The following is an 8,517-nucleotide window of genomic DNA, read 5'->3' on the forward strand; positions in this document are numbered from 1 at the left end:
ACAAGGCCACAAGACACCGAGCTCGAAGCATGAGAGCTGAGCGTATCTTTAAGTTGAAACTGAGGCGACGACCCTAAGGAAATTTACTAAGACTAGAAATTAATGTTCAAAAAATGGAGATTCACGGCCAACATGGCCTTTTAAAAAAAAAACTTTCTACAACCTACGCTTCAGACTTCTAGTTATGCTTTCTCCCAAGGTCTGACAGCGACCCTCTGACCAATGGGAACTCCGCCGGTGTGGCGGGTTCTCCGGTGGTTTCGTTGGGCTGCGGAACCGGGCATCTGCGGCCATGCGCGAGAACAAGAGTGAGGGAAGGGAAGGGAAGAGAGGTGAAGAAGAAAGAAAAGAACGATGAAGAATGAGAGAGAAAAAGAAGTAAAGTAATAAAAAACACTCTTAATTTTTTTTTTTTAGATAAGCCAAAATGTATACAATTTTAGCACAAGGGGTGCTAAACTCAAATACAAAAGAGAGAGAGGTAGAGTAGCCAGAAGACTACAACCAAGAGAAAATAGAAGATACATGATAAAGGGAAGAACATGCTAACAGCATGAAGCCCAACCACCTAAAGCTACCCCCACCAAAGGTACAATCCAACTTGAATGATTAATTACAATATAAGTAATTTTGAAGAGGAACTCCAAGCCCACACCTATAGCAAAGCGTAACCATAATCCCCACTGCCAAATTTAGAGCCCTTGAATGCAAGAATATTATACCACTCAAACAGAGAGTTCCCGAATTCATTTAAACTTGATTTATTCCAAAACCAAGATCTCCACTTGATCAGCTCTAACACTGTTGAATCATCCAGAGTTCCCCCTCTAAAAATCACCTCGTTTGTCGCCAACCAAAGTGACCAAATTGTGGCCATCCAAACAGAAAGCAGACCTCGGTTCTGAGCTAAGTTCCAGCCAAACTGAAATTGCAACAGATTCTGAATTGTGATTTGGCTTGAGCTAAACTTCTTGAGAATCGTGAGTAAGCAGAGACTTTGGGAGTGGCACTGTTTCTTACTTTCTTTCTTGGGAACGAAGATGAGAGAACATTTATAGGAATAAATTGTGTTGGCTCATGCATGTTCTGATCCACTCATGAAGCCAAAAGGCCTAATAGCATATCCATCGATCAAAATGAATCACAATTAATTAAGTAAGTACCGCAAGATTAGACTGAATAACCTTGTGCTAGAAATGACCTATACAAAGCATGATGTTGTCCTGTTTCTGATTTGCGTCAACCATGTAAAGTGTGGATGCTTATAAAAAAAAATGTAAAGTGTGGATGATCATGAGCAAAAGTTCTAAAGCATCTATGTCCAAGGATGATTTTTAATTGATGAACATGTAAAACTGAATGCCAGTGGATGCAAGACACTGTAAAATATAATTGATTCAATGACTACATACACATTATGGGTAGTAAATTTACAAGGATCATTAAACATGTTCTTTCATACCCATTGTGCAAGTACAAACAATTATTTTTAAGCATTATAAATAAGCTACTCCCTCCGTTCCTAAATAACTGACACTATTTCTAGTTGAATTCTGTTTCTAATTATCTGTCACTTTACAAAGTTCAAGAGAGCATTAATTATACTTTACCAATTGTACCCTTCATTTATTGGTGGTAGGAAAATTGAAAAGGTATAATTAATAAGAGAGATAATAGGTATAATAGGAAGTTAGATTGTAATTTTAATAAAACAAGAACATTAATTGTTATTTCTTAATACTTGTGCAACAACTTTAAAGTATCAGTTAAATAGGAACGGAGGGAGTAATTACTAAGCATGATAAAGTAGACATTTCATAATTTTCCAGCAATTCTATGATATATTCTAAAGTCCCACTCACTGATTCCCAAGTCAAACTGCTCACTTATTTTATTTTAATCGATGAACATGTAAAACTGAATGTCAGTGGTAACAAGACACTGTAAACTATAATTGATTCAATGACTACATACACATTGTGCAAGTACAACACTACAAAAAAAACGTTATTTAGTGGGGTTTTTTTTGCACTTAACGGGGGTTTTGAAAAATCCCGAAATTACACTCCCCACAAATTATTAACGGGGGTTTTTAGCAAACCCTAGTACCTGCATATGAATTTAGCGGGGGTTTTTAGCGGGGGTTTTAAACCTCCCATATCCATAAGCTTTTTTTAACGGGAGTTTTCAACCTCCCTTAATTGCAAGTAGGGATGGCAATGGGTCGGGTAGGGTGCGGGTTTTGGAAAACCCAAACCCAAACCCGAAATCAAAAACCCGCACCCGCACCCGAAATGGGTGGTGAACTTAAACCCACACCCGAACCCATTGGGTTTCGGGTTCACCCGACCCGTACCCACACCCGCACACAACCTCAAACAAACAATTGAACCCGGAAACCCGACCCGAAGAATAAAACCCGACCCGGTTGCAACCCGGTCTAACCTTGAATAACATTACTTTCTTAACAATTTCATTGCTTTTTACAATCGAAATCAGAAAAAGCACATTGTATGTAAATTCATTAGGCGTATGTAAATTCATTAGGCTGACAATTATTCTCCACCATTTTTTTGAAGAGCATGATGGCCCTTAGCAAGTGCCTCAATCATAGTATAATAAGCAATCAAAAAGACAACAACAGTCTTAATCTTCTCAATTACAAAATTCATGGGTCCTTAAACTTCCCAATTACATTTGAAAACCACAAGTAAAATTCATGGGTTCGGGTTCGGGTAGGGTTCGGGTGCGGGTTTAGCCAAACCCAAACCCGAACCCGAAAACACTTTCAGCAATTGGGTAAAACCCGAACCCGAACCCAAACCCATTAACTCGGGTTTTCACCCAAAAAAATCGGGTCGGGTTGGGTCGGGTGCCCATGGGTTCGGGCTTCTCTGCCATCCCTAATTGCAAGAGATTATTTACAGCTTTAAACCCCCCTTAAACCTTCCTTGACTACTAGAGTTTATTCTAGGGACATTTTTAACCTCATTAATTGTTGAGTTTACTTATTAACCATAAGATAAGCTAAAGAAGAAATAGGATATTAGAATAATATCATAAGCTAATTGTCTATATAAGCTTATCAAGACACTTCTAAAATTAATGAACATAATAATAACTGCAGTTTCACAGAACACATGAACAACAACAGAGCAATTCAAAACAAGGTGAAGTTTTATGGACCTCAGCCAATTATATCATGTTTCCAACCGTATATATCAGTACATGTTGACATAAAAAATATATATAAGCCACATGGTGGGAAAGATGATAAGAATATGTGAACATTTTGCTGCTGATACTTACAGGCTTACCAAGTCTGACAAAAGACTAATCTGATTGCTTATGAGAACTTTCAAACCTTGACTGCCTAGATCTCTGAAATAAAAATTGGAATAAGATAAACTCAAAACTTCAGGGGAGGAAAATAAAATAAATTAACTAGAAAATAACTGAAGACAATATGCATCTGTGGAATAGCAGCTGAACCCATAATCCACGACCTACCCAAGCTTTCCAAGGGAAATAGTGTCGATAAATTATTTAACTCTAAGTCCTTCTTAAAGATTTGATATAAATTATAATCCAAAGAGTACTTATTGTAGCCAAATGGGCTCTATGTCCTACAGACAACAGCTATATAAACTTAGGCCATTTGGATCTGATCTATATCTGCCAGGTGATTATTTGAACGATTCTAAGCAGTAAACAGAAGCATTCAGAACAAGTAAAGGATTTGTAAGTGGCCAGTGTCTTTGATTCTTCTAGGTTATAACAATCCCTAAGAGCATATAAGTATGCAGGAGCAACTATATACAGTAGAAGATCAAACCCAAGTGCTCATGACTTTTACAATCTGAAAGAAAAAGGTTAAGTATAATGACATTATCCAAGCCAATGAGTATCTACTTATACTTTAGAAATTGAAAGAAGCTGGTCATACAACATAAGCAGGCCTATTACTTTTTAACAATCCCCGAACTTACTGTATTAAAGTATAATTCAAAGAAAAAAGTACGATTTAAAAAGAAAATCATTCCCTGATTATTGGCATATATAATTCCAACACAAGATAAAAGGCAAAGATGTAAATGGAAGCAAACCATATTTACACCCTGATACATTGTGAAATATAAAGTAGTTGACTATTTAGAAATTGGATTATCATATAAAGAATATATACTTTCAGTTCCTTGAAGGACTTCAATGCATCACGGGTATATAATATAGAAATAAAATACACACAGGTTACTTTCAGCATCCTTGACAACCAGTGCAGCATGAGACTACAACCAGTTATAAAAGCCAAAAAGAAAATAAAACAGTAAAGATATTGACAGTCCCAACAAGTAAGAATCCACTTCAGCATCCTGCACTTAACAGAACCAGCCTAAAAGCCACAATAGTATGTTGAAAAACCCATCCAAAGTGCTGCAACATGAGAGCTCCATCCCCATAAAATATCACACATGACCTTTACAATCACACCAAGCACCATCACAAAAAGAAACCAAATGCCCCAATCCAAAATAGCCAGTTATATAGATTAATGAAGGCATTGAATAGTGTAGATAATATTAATGAAGAAATCATCAAGGTACTCCCCAGAACTAGTCAGCCTCATTCAATCTTATCATATCTAAGAAGCTAATGCATTAAGACAAGGATCAGAAGCATTTTTGAACAATTCCTTGCTTTAGCCATACCAATCCAATAGTTCACAAAAATAATCAACATCATGTTTATAAAACGAAAATGGTCCAGTTTACATCATGCACTACCTAAACACACATCAGCTGACCAAATCATGAAACCATAGGTAGGTCATAATCTTACTCAAATACTACCTAAACTTATAAGCACTTAATTAAGTTGTTTACCGAAACGCACACATAGTCTTGAACAATGAAAAGCACTTACAAATGTGACATTGCGACTCATAAGCTAAAGCTATTAAAAAAATAAGCCAAGCAAAAATATTTCAAAAAATTTTCTTGAAGTACTAAGTTTAAATTGTTCCATTCACTCACTTTCAAGGAAAAAGAAAAAAGCAGTCAGATATCAGCAAAAGAACAAAACTCATAGCAATGAATTATGACCTTCAAACTCGGAAAGTCTATGGACAGCTCTTTTGTGTAAATTGAGCTGTTTCTGACCCGAGTCAAGGGTGGAGGATTCTTTCACCAAATTCTCACATGCTAGGAAAAGTGCCTAAGAGAATTATCTAAGTAAGTGAAAGTGAACTTGAAAAACAAAGAGAAACATAGAACTTAACCAATAGAAAGAAATCTGCATTACTTATACTGACCTGAAGATAGTGTTGAGAACGGATGTTAAGAGCTTTGGGCATATAGAAACGTGAGTTGAATGGTAAACACACACCAGGTAAAAGATTCTGAGCCTCTTCACTATTAAGTGTTTCTACTCTGCAGTTAGGGAGGCAAGTCTTGACATTCTAGTCACATAAAGACAGATTATAAGTAAGAAACCAAGTTCAATTACCAATATTTCTGGTATAACCCTGAAGGCTAGTGGTATGTAACATAAACTAATAATAAAACTGCATCCCCTAGTTGCAAAACTGGTATATACCATTGTTAATAAGAAGACACAAACTAATAATAAGAAAGCATGAACTAAATTAGCTCAACCTTGTTCCATAATTCAACTCTTATGACAGAGAAAAAAAGATCTAAAGGATTGAATCCAACAAAATCAGCTCAACCTTGAATACTCTTAACCTGCATGCAAACCCCAGTGAAGAGAAACATTTGAAATCAACAGTGAAGAGAAAACAAGGATATGAAGAGAGGTGAAGAATGCAAAAACTTACAACCTCATAGGTTGATTTGGAAATGTGTCTTTCCACTACTTGTCACACCGTAGGCAAACACAGTTCCTACAATTATTATCATGTTAGCTTCCAAACTCAGTTAACTCCATCAGTCACTTTAAGACTAACCATTAAGCGGCAATAAATTAACCATGTACATGTGGTGTGACAAAGTAATCGAACTAAAACATTAAAGCATCTCAAACATCAATGGAGAAAGACTCATCGGTTAGCATCGAAATAAGAGAACGCCATGTTAAAAACCAAATAAATTTAAAGAAACTTAAATTAGAAACAAAATAAGAGAACCCTAAACAGACAAACCTTAATAATGGACTAGTTCAACACCAAAACTTACCTTAAAAACTCTGGGTAAAGGTGAGGTTGAAGAATCCTCATTTAGACCACCTCCAAGCTCTGTTTCTGGCTTCATTTGCCAATACCTAAGGTACTTACAAAATGTAACTAATTAGAAGAAAACCATAAAAAATGATGGTTATAAGTTATAACCCTGAAGGCTAGTGGTATGTAACATAAACTAATAATAAAACTGCATCCCCTAGTTGCAAAACTGGTATATACCATTGTTAATAAGAAGACACAAACTAATAATAAGAAAGCATGAACTAAATCAGCTCAAACTAGTTCTACCTTCACCACTTAAGAGGACAATCCCAATGGCCATCAGCAGAGGATGAAGAGTTTGCAGTTAAAATACACAAGAAAAATGAGGCAAACAATTTCACTCCACATATTTACGAACAATGGAAAATCTAAATCATCCAATACAATGTTATCAAACAAGAGAGGTTCCCATCAACTTCAAAGTAAGGACCCTTCCAGTATTCAAATAACTACTACAAAAAGAGGTTGCATGGGGCACAAGTAAATCAATTAGAGCAATGAAGCATGAAATTGTACACTCACACACATTTAGATCGAGAGTACCATGTCTACACTGACTGATTTTCCATCCTGAGCCAAAATCTTAGTGCAATCTTACAAAACAAAAAGTTAGAGGAATTAGCAATGAGGATGAAGAAGAAACATTATTCAAATCAAACAAATTCAGCAGTTAAATTCACAACAATCAATAGTAAGAAGAAACAATAAGAAGCAGAGTGGGCGCAGAAATAGGAATTGAAAGGGGAATTAGGGTTTGATGGAACACTCAATCGTGCTCGTATAGTGGAATCGAGAAACGGCGAGTTCCTTCGATCTGTGGGGCCTAGATCACCGCTGCGACATAGGTTTCTAGTGGGCAACGAGGCATGTTCATCGGGGAAGGGAACAGTGTGGCCGCAGCCGCCACAAACGCCGTCGCCGCAACCGTCGATAGCAGAGGGAAATAGGGGTTCGGAGGAAGAAGAGTGAGGGCAAAGAGAAGGGAAGAGAGAGCGAGGGTGAGAAATATTGGAGGGAAACTGGTTCGCAAGAGTGAGAAAGAGGAATGCTTCGTGGCACTGTAAGCCTTTTTTGCGGTAGTGCAATGAAAATTTTGCGGGGGTTATTAATACCCCCTTAACTAATAAAAATTGATGACATTTGCGGGGTTATTAAAACCCCCGCTAAATAACCCCCACTAAATAACGCTTTTTTTAGTGCAAACAATTATTTTTTCAGCATTAATTATAAATAAGCTAATTACTAAGCATGATAAAGTAGACATTTCATAATTTTCCAACAATTCTATGATATATTCTAAAGTCTCACTCACTGATTCCCAAGTCAAACTGCTCACTGATTTTATTTTAATCGATGAACATATAAAACTGAATGCCAGTGGTAACAAGACACTGTAAAATATAATTGATTCAATGACTACATACACATTGTGCAAGTACAAACAATTATTTTTCAGCATTATAAATAAGCTAATTACTAAGCATGATAAAGTAGACATTTCATAATTTTCCAGCAATTCTATGATATATTGTTTCAAAAAAGAGTCAATTCAGTGTCAATATGTTAATTCATTGAGAAACTGTAGCAATTTCCAAAATCGATTCCAAAATCACGAGCTCACTGATTTCATTTTCAAGATTAAGGAACTCCAAACCCCTTCACCCTTCCTTCCCTTCATCCCAAAATCAAAATAAAAAATGGAAAAGATCGATGTAAATTACCTCAACGACGACGTGCATTTGCCTTCTTGCGGTGGCAAGATTCCGCTTGCTCCGCCGTGGCAAACGGTTTCATGCACCGCAGACACTTGAATCGCCTCTCCTCCACCACAGAAGAAGCCTTGATTTGCCTTGAATCGCATGGCGGGTGCGGCAAGCATCACGGCTTGCCTTGGTCTCGAAGGACCGGTGACAGCCGGTGCAATCCCAAGGTCTGACAGCGACCCTCTGACCAATGGGAACTCCGTCGGTGCGACGGGTTCTCCGGTGGTTCCGTTGGGCTGCGGAACATGGAATCTGCGGCCATGCGCAAGCACAAGAGTGAGGGAAGGGAAAGGGAAGAGAGGTGAAGAAGAAAGAAAAGAACGATGAAGAATGAGAGAGAAAAAGAAGTAAAGTAATAAAAAACACTCTTAATTTTTTTTTAGATAAGCCAAAATGTATTCAATTTTAGCACAAGGGGTGCTAAACCCAAATACAAGAGAGAGAGGTAGAGTAGCCAGAAGACTACAACCAAGAGAAAATAGAAGATACATGATAAAGGGAAGAACATGCTAA

At 37.2% G+C, this 8,517-nt stretch overlaps 1 long non-coding RNA gene across 8 annotated transcripts; it reads right to left on the bottom strand.

The window, feature by feature from the left end:
- Positions 1-384: 384 nt before the first annotated feature.
- Positions 385-7,308, bottom strand: LOC130724498 (uncharacterized). Of its 8 annotated transcripts, none has more exons than XR_009014538.1 (8): positions 6,785-7,308; positions 6,195-6,279; positions 5,840-5,902; positions 5,655-5,744; positions 5,312-5,458; positions 5,103-5,214; positions 3,310-3,381; positions 385-1,112 (listed from the first exon to the last, which is right to left on the bottom strand). It is a non-coding gene; the product is annotated as an uncharacterized LOC130724498 (long non-coding RNA). The 8 variants fall into 8 exon arrangements; XR_009014534.1 differs by having other exon boundaries at positions 6,768-7,308; XR_009014533.1 differs by having other exon boundaries at positions 6,764-7,308.
- Positions 7,309-8,517: the final 1,209 nt, after the last annotated feature.

The sequence above is a fragment of the Lotus japonicus genome, chromosome 6, assembly GCF_012489685.1.
Source record: "Lotus japonicus ecotype B-129 chromosome 6, LjGifu_v1.2".
Classification (NCBI taxonomy): domain Eukaryota; kingdom Viridiplantae; phylum Streptophyta; class Magnoliopsida; order Fabales; family Fabaceae; genus Lotus; species Lotus japonicus.